Here is a 12,967-nt window from a genome sequence, read left to right on the forward strand (position 1 = left end):
CACAACCACGCAAGTCCAATGAACCTGCTGGGGAAAACAGAAGCAATGTCCAATTACGAAATGTTGGAGAAGAAGAAGACACACTGATATCAGCTTAAAATAATGATCTATTTAAAGGACATCCAGGAGAGAAGTACATACCAAAAGGAACAATGTGAAAGTTAGTCTGCGGCTCTCTTAGCCCATAAGTAGTGCACATGATCTGTCACTTTTAATAATAAACACCATGAATGTGAGAGTAAATTTCCACAACCACGCAGTCCAATGAACCCGCTGGGGAAAACAGAAGCAATGTCCAGTTACAAAATGTTGGAGAAGAAGAATACACACTGATATCATCTAAAAAGAAAGAATTATTTAATGGATATCCAGGAGAGAAGTACATACCAAAAGGTACAATGTGAAACTTAGTCTGCAGCTCTCATAGCCCATAAGTAGTGCATACGATCTCTCACTTTTAATAATAAACACCATGAATGTGAGAGTAAATTTCCAAAACCACGCAGTCCAATGAACCTGCTGGGGAAAACAGAATGAATGTCCAGTTACGAAATGTTGGAGAAGAAGAAGACACACTGATATCAGGATAAAAGAAGAACTATTTAAAGGATATCCAGGAGAGAAGTACATACCAAAAGGAACAATGTGAAACATAGTCTGCGGCTTCTGTAGCATGAAGTAGTGCACATGATCTCTCACTTATAATAATAAACACCATGAATGTGAGAGTAAATTTCCACAACCTGCTGGGGAAAACAGAAGGAATGTCCAGTAACAAAATGTTGTAGAAGAAGAAGACTCACTGATATCAGCTTAAAAGATTGAACTATTTAAAGGATATCCAGGAGAGAAGTACATACCAAAAGGAACAATTTGAAACATAGTCTGCGGCTGTCGTAGCATGAAGTAGTGCACATGATCACTCACTTTTAATAAAAAACACCATGAATGTGAGAGTAAATTTCCACAACCACGCAGTCTAATGAACCTGCTGGGGAAAACAGAAGGAATGTCCAGTTACGAAATGTTGGAGAAGAAGATGACACACTGATGTCAGCTTAAAAGAAAGAACTAATTAAAGGATATCCAGGAAAGAAGTTCATATCAAAAGGAACAATGTGAAACTTAGTCAGCAGCTCTCGTAGCCTGTAAGTAGTGCACATGATCTCTCACTTTTAATAATAAGGACCATGAATGTGAGAGTAAATTTCCACAACCACGCAAGTCCAATGAACCTGCTGGGGAAAACAGAAGCAATGTCCAATTACAAAATGTTGGAGAAGAAGAAGACACACTGATATCAGCTTAAAATAATGATCTATTTAAAGGACATCCAGGAGAGAAGTACATACCAAAAGGAACAATGTGAAAGTTAGTCTGCGGCTCTCTTAGCCCATAAGTAGTGCACATGATCTGTCACTTTTAATAATAAACACCATGAATGTGAGAGTAAATTTCCACAACCACGCAGTCCAATGAACCTGCTGGGGAAAACAGAAGCAAAGTCCAGTTACAAAATGTTGGAGAAGAAGAATACACACTGATATCATCTAAAAAGAAAGAATTATTTAATGGATATCCAGGAGAGAAGTACATACCAAAAGGTACAATGTGAAACTTAGCCTGCAGCTCTCACAGTACATAAGTAGTGCACATGATGTCTCACTTTTAATAATAAACACCATGAATGTGAGAGTAAATTTTTAAAACCACGCAGTCCAATGAACCTGCTGGGGAAAACAGAAGCAATGTCCAGTTACGACATGTTAGAGAAGAAGAAGACACACTGATATCAGGATAAAAGAAAGAACTATTTAAAGGATATCCAGGAGAGAAGTACATACCAAAAGGAACAATTTGAAACTTAGTCTGCGGCTGTCGTAGCATGAAGTAGTGCACATGATCTCTCACTTTAAAAAATAAACAACATGAATGTGAGAGTAAATTTCCACAACCACGCAGTCCAATGAAAATGCTGAAGAAAACAGAAGGAATGTCCAGATATGAAATGCTGCAGAAGAAGAAGACACACTGACATCAGCTTAAAATAATGAACTATTTAAAGGATATCCAGAAGAGATGCACATACCAAAAGGAACAATGTGAAAGTTAGTCTGTGGCTCTCATAGCCCATAAGTAGTGCACATGATCTGTCACTTTTAATAATAAACACCATGAATGTGAGAGTAAATTTCCACAACCACGCAGTCCAATGAACCTCCTGGGGAAAGCAGAAGGAATGTCCAGTTATGAAATGTTAGAGAAGAAGAAGACACACTGATATCAGGTTAAAAGAATGAACTATTTAAAGGATATCTAGGAGAGAAGTACATACCATAAGGAACAATGTGAAACTAAGTCTGAGGCTCCCGTAGCACGAAGTAGTGCACATGATCTCTCACTTATAATAATAAACACCATGAATGTGAGAGTAAATTCCCACAACCTGCGTGAGAAAACAGAAGGAATGTCCAGAAACAAAATGTTGGAGAAGAAAAAGACACACTGATATCAGCTTAAAAGAATGTACTATTTAAAGGATATCCAGGAGAGAAGTACATACCAAAAGGAACAATGTGAAACTTAGTCTGCGGCTGTCGTAGCGTGAAGTACTGCACATGATTTCTCACTTTTAATAATACACACCATGAATGTGAGAGTAAATTTCCACAACCACGTAGTCCAATGAACCTGCTGGGGAAAACAGAATTAATGTCCAGTTACGAAATGGTGGAGAAAATGATGACACACTGATGTCAGCTTAAAAGAAAGACAATTTAAAGGATATCCAGGAGAGAAGTACATATCAAAAGGAACAATGTGAAAGTTAGTCTGTGGTTCTCTTAGCCCATAAATAGTGCACATGATCTGTCACTTTTAATAATAAACACCATGAATGTGAGAGTAAATTTCCACAACCACGCAGTCCAATGAACCTGCTGGGGAAAACAGAAGCAATGTCCAGTTACAAAATGTTGGAGAAGAGGAATACACACTGATATCATCTAAAAAGAATGAATTATTTCATGGATATCCAGGAGAGAAGTACATACCAAAAGGTACAATGTGAAACTTAGTCTGCAGCTCTCGTAGTACATAAGTAGTGCACATGATGTCTCACTTTTAATAATAAACACCACGAATGTGAGAGTAAATTTCCAAAACCACGCAGTCCAATGAAGCTCCTGGGGAAAACAGAACGAATGTCCAGTTACGAAATGTTAGAGAAGAAGAAGACACACTGATATCAGGTTAAAAGAAAGAACTATTTAAAGGATATCCAGGAGAGAAGTTCATATCAAAAGGAACAATGTGAAACTTAGTCTGCAGCTCTCGTAGTACATAAGTAGTGCACATGATGTCTATCTTTTAATAATAAACACCATGAATGTGAGAGTAAATTTAAAAAAGCACGCAGTCCAATGAACCTGCTGGGGAAAACAGAAGCAATGTATAATTACGAAATGTTGTAGAAGAAGAAGACACACTGATATCAGCTTAAAAGATTGAACTATCTAAAGGATATCTAGGAGAGAAGTACATACCAAAAGGAAAAATTTGAAACTTAGTCTGCGGCTGTCGTAGCATGAAGTAGTGCACATGATCTCTCACTTTTAATAGTAAACACCATGATTGTGAGAGTAAATTTCCACAACCACGCAGTCCAATGAACCTGCTGGGGAAAACAGAAGGAGTGTCCAGTTACGAAATGTTGGAGAAGAAGATGACATACTGATGTCAGCTTAAAAGAAAGAACTATTTAAAGGATATCCAGGAGAGAAGTTCATATCAAAAGGAACAATGTGAAACTTAGTCTGCAGCTCTCGTAGTACTTAAGTAGTGCACATGATGTCTCACTTTTAATAATAAACACCGTGAATGTGAGAGTAAATTTCCCCAACCACGCAGTCCAATGAACCTGCTGGGGAAAACAGAAGCAATGTATAATTACGAAATGTTGTAGAAGAAGAAGACACACTGATATCAGCTTAAAATAATGATCTATTTAAAGGATATCCAGGAGAGAAGTACATACCAAAAGGAACAATGTGAAAGTTAGTCTGCGGCTCTCGTAGCCCATAAGAAGTGCACATGATCGGTCACTATTAATAATAAACACCATGAATGTGAGAGTAAATTTCCCCAACCACGCAGTCCAATGAACCTGCTGGGGAAAACAGAAGAAATGTCCAGTTACAAAATGTTGGAGAAGAAGAATACACATTGATATCATCTAAAAAGAATGTACTATTTAAAGGATATCCAGGAGAGAAGTACATACCAAAAGGAACAATGTGAAACTTAGTCTGCGGCTGTCGTAGCATGAAGTAGTGCACATGATGTCTCACTTTTAATAATAAACACCATGAATGTGAGACTAAATTTCCACAACCACTCAGTCCAATGAACCTGCTGGGGAAAACAGAATTAATGTCCAGTTACGAAATGTTGGAGAAGATGATGACGCACTGATGTCAGCTTAAAAGAAAGAACAATGTAAAGGATATCCAGGAGAGAACTACATATCAAAAGGGACAATGTGAAACATAGACTGCAGCTCTCGTAGCCTGTAAGTACTGCACATGATCTCTCACTTTTAATAATGACCATGAATGTGAGAGTAAATTTCCACAGCCACGCAGTCCAATGAACCTGCAGGGGAAAACAGAAGGAATGTCCAGTTACAAAATGTTGGAGAAGAAGAAGACACAGTAATATCAGCTTAAAAGAATGAACTATTTAAAGGATATCCAGGAGAGAAGTACATACCAAAAGGAACAATGTGAAACTTAGTCTGCGGCTCTCATAGCATGAAGTAATGAACAAGATCTCTCACTTTTAATAATTAACACCGTGAATGTGAGAGTAAATTTCCACAACCTGCTGGGGAAAACCGAAGGAATGTCCAGTAACAAAATGTTGGAGAAGAAGATGACACACTGATGTCAGCTTAAAAGAAAGAACTATTTAAAGGACATCAAGGAGAGAAGTACATATCAAAAGGAACAATTTGAAACTTAGTCTGCAGCTCTCGTAGCCTGTAAGTAGTGCACATGATCTCTCACTTTTAATAATAAGCACCATGAATGTGAGAGTAAATTTCCACAACCACGCAAGTCCAATGAAAATGCTGAAGAAAACAGAAGGAATGTCCAGTTACGAAACGCTGCAGAAGAAGAAGACACACTGATATCAGCTTAAAATAATGATGTATTTAAAGGATATCCAGGAGAGAAGTACATACCAAAAGGAACAATGTGAAAGTTAGCCTGTGGCTCTCGTAGTCCATAAGTAGTGCACATGATCTCTCAGTTTTAATAATAAACACCATGTATGTGAGAGTAAATTTCCACAACCACGCAGTCCAATGAACCTGCTGGGGAAAACCGAAGGAATGTCCAGTAACAAAATGTTGGAGAAGAAGATGACACACTGGTATCAGCTTAAAAGAATGAACTGTTTAATGGATATCAAGGAGAGAACAGTACATACCAAAAGGAACCATGTGAAACTTAGTCTGCGGATCTCGTAGCCCATAAGTAGTGCACATGATCTGTCACTTTTAATAATAAACACCATGAATGTGAGGGTAAATTTCCAAAACCATTCAGTCCAATGAACATGTTGCGGAAAACAGAACCAATGTCCAATTACGAAATGTTGGAGAAGAAGAAGACACACTGATATCATCTAAAAAGAATGAACTATTTAAAGGATATCCAGGAGAGAAGTACATACCAAAAGGAACAATGTCAAACTAAGTCTGCGGCTGTCGTAGCATGAAGTAGTGCACATGATCTCTCACTTTTAATAATAAACACCATGAATGTGAGAGTAAATTTCCACAACCATGCAGTCCAATGGACCTGCTGGGAAAACAGAATTAATGCCCAGTTACGAAATGTTGCAGAAGAAGAAGACACACTGATATCAGCTTAAAAGAATGAACTATTTAATGGATAACCAGGAGAAAAGAACATACCAAAAGGAACAATGTGAAACTTAGTCTGCAGCTCTCGTAGCACATAAGTAGTGCACATGATGTCTCACTTTTAATAATAAACACAATGAATGTGAGAGTAAATTTCCACAACCTGCTGGGGAAAACAGAAGGAATGTCCAGTAACAAAATGTTGTAGAAGAAGAAGACTCACTGATATCAGCTTAAAAGAATGAACTATTTAAAGGATATCCAGGAGAGAAGTACATACCAAAAGGAACAATGTGAAACATAGTCTGCGGCTGTCGTAGCATGAAGTAGTCCACATGATCTCTCACTTTTAATAATAAGGACTATGAATGTGAGAGTAAATTTCCACAACCACGCAGTCCAATGAACCTGCTGGGGAAAACAGAATGGATGTCTAGTTACGAAATATTGGAGAAGAAGAAGACATAGTAATATCAGCTTAAAAGAATGAACTATTTAAAGGATATCCAGGAGAGAAGTACATACCAAAAGGAACAATGTGAAACTTAGTCTGCGGCTCTCGTAGCCCAAAAGTAGTGCACATGATCTCTCACTTTTAATAATAAACACCATGAATGTGAGAGTAAATTTCCACAACCATGTAGTCCAATGAACCTGCTGGGGAAAACAGAAGGAATGTCCAGTTAAGAAATTAGCAGAAGAAGAAGACACAATGATATCAGCTTAAAAGAATGAACTATTTAAAGGATATACAGGAGAGAAGTTCATACCCAAAGGAACAATGTGAAACTTAGTCTGCAGTTCTCGTAGTACATAACTAGTGCACATGATGTCTCACTTTTAATAATAAACACCATGAATGTGAGAGTAAATTTCCAAAACCACGTAGTCCAATGAACCTCCTGGGGAAAACAGAAGGAATGTCCAGTTATGAAATGTTAGAGAAGAAGAAGACACACTGATATCAGGTTAAAAGAATGAACTATTTAAAGGATATTCAGGAGAGAAGTACATACCATAAGGAACAATGTGAAACTTAGTCTGCGGCTCCCGTAGCACTAAGTAGTAAACATGATCTCTCACTTATAATAAGAAACACCATGAATGTGAGAGTAAATTTCCACAACCTGCTTGAGAAATTAGAAGGAATGTCCAGAAACAAAATGTTGGAGAAGAAGAAGACACACTGATATCAGCTTAAAAGAATGTACTATTTAAAGGATATCCAAGAGAGAAGTACATACCAAAAGGAACAATCTGAAACTTAGTCTGTGGCTGTCGTAGCATGAAGTACTGCACATGATCTCTCACTTTTAATAATAAACACCATGAATGTGAGAGTAAATTTCCAACACCACGCAGTCCAATGAACCTGCAGGGGAAAACAGAATTAATGTCCAGTTACGAAATGTTAGAGAAGAAGAAGACACACTGATGTCAGGTTAAAAGAAAGAACAATTTAAAGGATATCCAGGAGAGAAGTACATACCAAAAGGAACAATGTGAAACTTAGTCTGCTGCTCCCGCAGCATGAAGTAGTGCACATGATCTCTCACTTATAATAATAAACACCATGAATGTGAGAGTAAATTTCCACAACCTGCTGGGGAAAACAGAAAGAATATCCAGTTACGAAATGTTGGAGAAGAAGATGACACACTGATGTCAGCTCAAAAGAAAGAACTATTTAAAGATATCCAGGAGAGAAGTTCATATCAAAAGGAACAATGTGAAACTTAGTCAGCAGCTCTCGTAGCCTGTAAGTAGTGCACATGATCTCTCACTTTTAATAATAAGCACCATGAATGTGAGAGTAAATTTCCACAACCACGCAGTCCAATGAACCTCCTGGGGAAAACAGAATGGATGTCCAGTTTCGAAATGTTGGAGAAGAAGAAGACACACTGATATCAGCTTAAAAGAATGAACTATTTGAAGGATATCCAGGAGAGAAGTTCATACCAAAAGGAACAATGTGAATCATAGTCTGCGGTTCTCGTAGCCCATAAGTAGTGCACATGATTTCTCACTTTTAATAATAAACACCATGTATGCGAGAGTAAATTTCCACAACCACGCAGTCCAATGAACCTGCTGGGGAAAGCACAAGCAATGTCCAGTTACAAAATGTTGGAGAAGAAGAGCACACACTGATATCATCTAAAAAGAATGAATTATTTACTAGATATGCAGGAGAAAAGTACATACCAAAAGGTACATTGTGAAACTTAGTCTGCAGCTCTCGTAGTACATAAGTAGTGCACATGATGTCTCACTTTTAATAATAAACACCATGAATGTGAGAGTAAATTTAAAAAACCACGCAGTCCAATGAACCTGCTGGGGAAAACAGATGCAATGTCCGTTTACGAAATGTTGGGGAAGAAGAAGACAGACTGATATCAGCTTAAAATAATGATCTATTTAAAGGATATCCAGGAGAGAAGTACATACCAAATGGAACAATGTGAAACTTAGTCTGCGGCTGTCGTAGCATGAAGTAGTGCACATGATCTCTCACTTTTAATAATGACCATGAATGTGAGAGTACATTTCCACAACCACACAGTCCAATGAAGATGCTGGAGAAAACAGAAGGAATGTCCAGCTACGAAATGCTGCAGAAGAAGAAGACACACTGATATCAGCTTAAAATAATGAACTATTTAAAGGATATCCAGAAGAGATGTACATACCAAAAGGAACAATGTGGATCTTAGTCTGCGGCTCTAATAGCCCAAAAGTAGTGCATACAATCTCTCACTTTTAATAATAAACACCATGAAGGTGAGATAAATTTCCACAACCTGCTGGGGAAAACAGAAGGAATGTCCAGTAACAAGATGTTGTAGAAGAAGAAGACTCACTGATATCAGCTTAAAAGATTGAACTATTTAAAGGATATCCAGGAGAGAAGTACATACCAAAAGGAACAATTTGAAACTTGATCTGCGGCTATCGTAGCATGAAGTAGTGCACATGATCTCTCACTTTTAATAATAAACACCATGAATGTGAGAGTAAATTTCCACAACCACGCAGTCCAATGAACCTGCTGGGGAAAACAGAAGGAATGTCCAGTTACGAAATGTTGGAGAAGAAGATGACACACTGATGTCAGCTTAAAAGAAAGAACTAATCAAAGGATATCCAGGAGAGAAGTACATATCAAAAGGAACAATGTGAAAGTTAGTCTGTGGTTCTCTTAGCCCATAAATAGTGCACATGATCTGTCACTTTTAATAATAAACACCATGAATGTGAGAGTAAATTTCCACAACCACGCAGTCCAATGAACCTGCTGGGGAAAACAGAAGCAATGTCCAGTTACAAAATGTTGGAGAAGAGGAATACACACTGATATCATCTAAAAAGAATGAATTATTTCATGGATATCCAGGAGAGAAGTACATACCAAAAGGTACAATGTGAAACTTAGTCTGCAGCTCTCGTAGTACATAAGTAGTGCACATGATGTCTCACTTTTAATAATAAACACCACGAATGTGAGAGTAAATTTCCAAAACCACGCAGTCCAATGAAGCTCCTGGGGAAAACAGAACGAATGTCCAGTTACGAAATGTTAGAGAAGAAGAAGACACACTGATATCAGGTTAAAAGAAAGAACTATTTAAAGGATATCCAGGAGAGAAGTTCATATCAAAAGGAACAATGTGAAACTTAGTCTGCAGCTCTCGTAGTACATAAGTAGTGCACATGATGTCTATCTTTTAATAATAAACACCATGAATGTGAGAGTAAATTTAAAAAAGCACGCAGTCCAATGAACCTGCTGGGGAAAACAGAAGCAATGTATAATTACGAAATGTTGTAGAAGAAGAAGACACACTGATATCAGCTTAAAAGATTGAACTATCTAAAGGATATCTAGGAGAGAAGTACATACCAAAAGGAAAAATTTGAAACTTAGTCTGCGGCTGTCGTAGCATGAAGTAGTGCACATGATCTCTCACTTTTAATAGTAAACACCATGATTGTGAGAGTAAATTTCCACAACCACGCAGTCCAATGAACCTGCTGGGGAAAACAGAAGGAGTGTCCAGTTACGAAATGTTGGAGAAGAAGATGACATACTGATGTCAGCTTAAAAGAAAGAACTATTTAAAGGATATCCAGGAGAGAAGTTCATATCAAAAGGAACAATGTGAAACTTAGTCTGCAGCTCTCGTAGTACTTAAGTAGTGCACATGATGTCTCACTTTTAATAATAAACACCGTGAATGTGAGAGTAAATTTCCCCAACCACGCAGTCCAATGAACCTGCTGGGGAAAACAGAAGCAATGTATAATTACGAAATGTTGTAGAAGAAGAAGACACACTGATATCAGCTTAAAATAATGATCTATTTAAAGGATATCCAGGAGAGAAGTACATACCAAAAGGAACAATGTGAAAGTTAGTCTGCGGCTCTCGTAGCCCATAAGAAGTGCACATGATCGGTCACTATTAATAATAAACACCATGAATGTGAGAGTAAATTTCCCCAACCACGCAGTCCAATGAACCTGCTGGGGAAAACAGAAGAAATGTCCAGTTACAAAATGTTGGAGAAGAAGAATACACATTGATATCATCTAAAAAGAATGTACTATTTAAAGGATATCCAGGAGAGAAGTACATACCAAAAGGAACAATGTGAAACTTAGTCTGCGGCTGTCGTAGCATGAAGTAGTGCACATGATGTCTCACTTTTAATAATAAACACCATGAATGTGAGACTAAATTTCCACAACCACTCAGTCCAATGAACCTGCTGGGGAAAACAGAATTAATGTCCAGTTACGAAATGTTGGAGAAGATGATGACGCACTGATGTCAGCTTAAAAGAAAGAACAATGTAAAGGATATCCAGGAGAGAACTACATATCAAAAGGGACAATGTGAAACATAGTCTGCAGCTCTCGTAGCCTGTAAGTACTGCACATGATCTCTCACTTTTAATAATGACCATGAATGTGAGAGTAAATTTCCACAGCCACGCAGTCCAATGAACCTGCAGGGGAAAACAGAAGGAATGTCCAGTTACAAAATGTTGGAGAAGAAGAAGACACAGTAATATCAGCTTAAAAGAATGAACTATTTAAAGGATATCCAGGAGAGAAGTACATACCAAAAGGAACAATGTGAAACTTAGTCTGCGGCTCTCATAGCATGAAGTAATGAACAAGATCTCTCACTTTTAATAATTAACACCGTGAATGTGAGAGTAAATTTCCACAACCTGCTGGGGAAAACCGAAGGAATGTCCAGTAACAAAATGTTGGAGAAGAAGATGACACACTGATGTCAGCTTAAAAGAAAGAACTATTTAAAGGACATCAAGGAGAGAAGTACATATCAAAAGGAACAATTTGAAACTTAGTCTGCAGCTCTCGTAGCCTGTAAGTAGTGCACATGATCTCTCACTTTTAATAATAAGCACCATGAATGTGAGAGTAAATTTCCACAACCACGCAAGTCCAATGAAAATGCTGAAGAAAACAGAAGGAATGTCCAGTTACGAAACGCTGCAGAAGAAGAAGACACACTGATATCAGCTTAAAATAATGATGTATTTAAAGGATATCCAGGAGAGAAGTACATACCAAAAGGAACAATGTGAAAGTTAGCCTGTGGCTCTCGTAGTCCATAAGTAGTGCACATGATCTCTCAGTTTTAATAATAAACACCATGTATGTGAGAGTAAATTTCCACAACCACGCAGTCCAATGAACCTGCTGGGGAAAACCGAAGGAATGTCCAGTAACAAAATGTTGGAGAAGAAGATGACACACTGGTATCAGCTTAAAAGAATGAACTGTTTAATGGATATCAAGGAGAGAACAGTACATACCAAAAGGAACCATGTGAAACTTAGTCTGCGGATCTCGTAGCCCATAAGTAGTGCACATGATCTGTCACTTTTAATAATAAACACCATGAATGTGAGGGTAAATTTCCAAAACCATTCAGTCCAATGAACATGTTGCGGAAAACAGAACCAATGTCCAATTACGAAATGTTGGAGAAGAAGAAGACACACTGATATCATCTAAAAAGAATGAACTATTTAAAGGATATCCAGGAGAGAAGTACATACCAAAAGGAACAATGTCAAACTAAGTCTGCGGCTGTCGTAGCATGAAGTAGTGCACATGATCTCTCACTTTTAATAATAAACACCATGAATGTGAGAGTAAATTTCCACAACCATGCAGTCCAATGGACCTGCTGGGAAAACAGAATTAATGCCCAGTTACGAAATGTTGCAGAAGAAGAAGACACACTGATATCAGCTTAAAAGAATGAACTATTTAATGGATAACCAGGAGAAAAGAACATACCAAAAGGAACAATGTGAAACTTAGTCTGCAGCTCTCGTAGCACATAAGTAGTGCACATGATGTCTCACTTTTAATAATAAACACAATGAATGTGAGAGTAAATTTCCACAACCTGCTGGGGAAAACAGAAGGAATGTCCAGTAACAAAATGTTGTAGAAGAAGAAGACTCACTGATATCAGCTTAAAAGAATGAACTATTTAAAGGATATCCAGGAGAGAAGTACATACCAAAAGGAACAATGTGAAACATAGTCTGCGGCTGTCGTAGCATGAAGTAGTCCACATGATCTCTCACTTTTAATAATAAGGACTATGAATGTGAGAGTAAATTTCCACAACCACGCAGTCCAATGAACCTGCTGGGGAAAACAGAATGGATGTCTAGTTACGAAATATTGGAGAAGAAGAAGACACAGTAATATCAGCTTAAAAGAATGAACTATTTAAAGGATATCCAGGAGAGAAGTACATACCAAAAGGAACAATGTGAAACTTAGTCTGCGGCTCTCGTAGCCCAAAAGTAGTGCACATGATCTCACACTTTTAATAATAAACACCATGAATGTGAGAGTAAATTTCCACAACCATGTAGTCCAATGAACCTGCTGGGGAAAACAGAAGGAATGTCCAGTTAAGAAATTAGCAGAAGAAGAAGACACAATGATATCAGCTTAAAAGAATGAACTATT

Source organism: Schistocerca gregaria, chromosome 3 (assembly GCF_023897955.1).
Source record: "Schistocerca gregaria isolate iqSchGreg1 chromosome 3, iqSchGreg1.2, whole genome shotgun sequence".
NCBI lineage: Eukaryota > Metazoa > Arthropoda > Insecta > Orthoptera > Acrididae > Schistocerca > Schistocerca gregaria.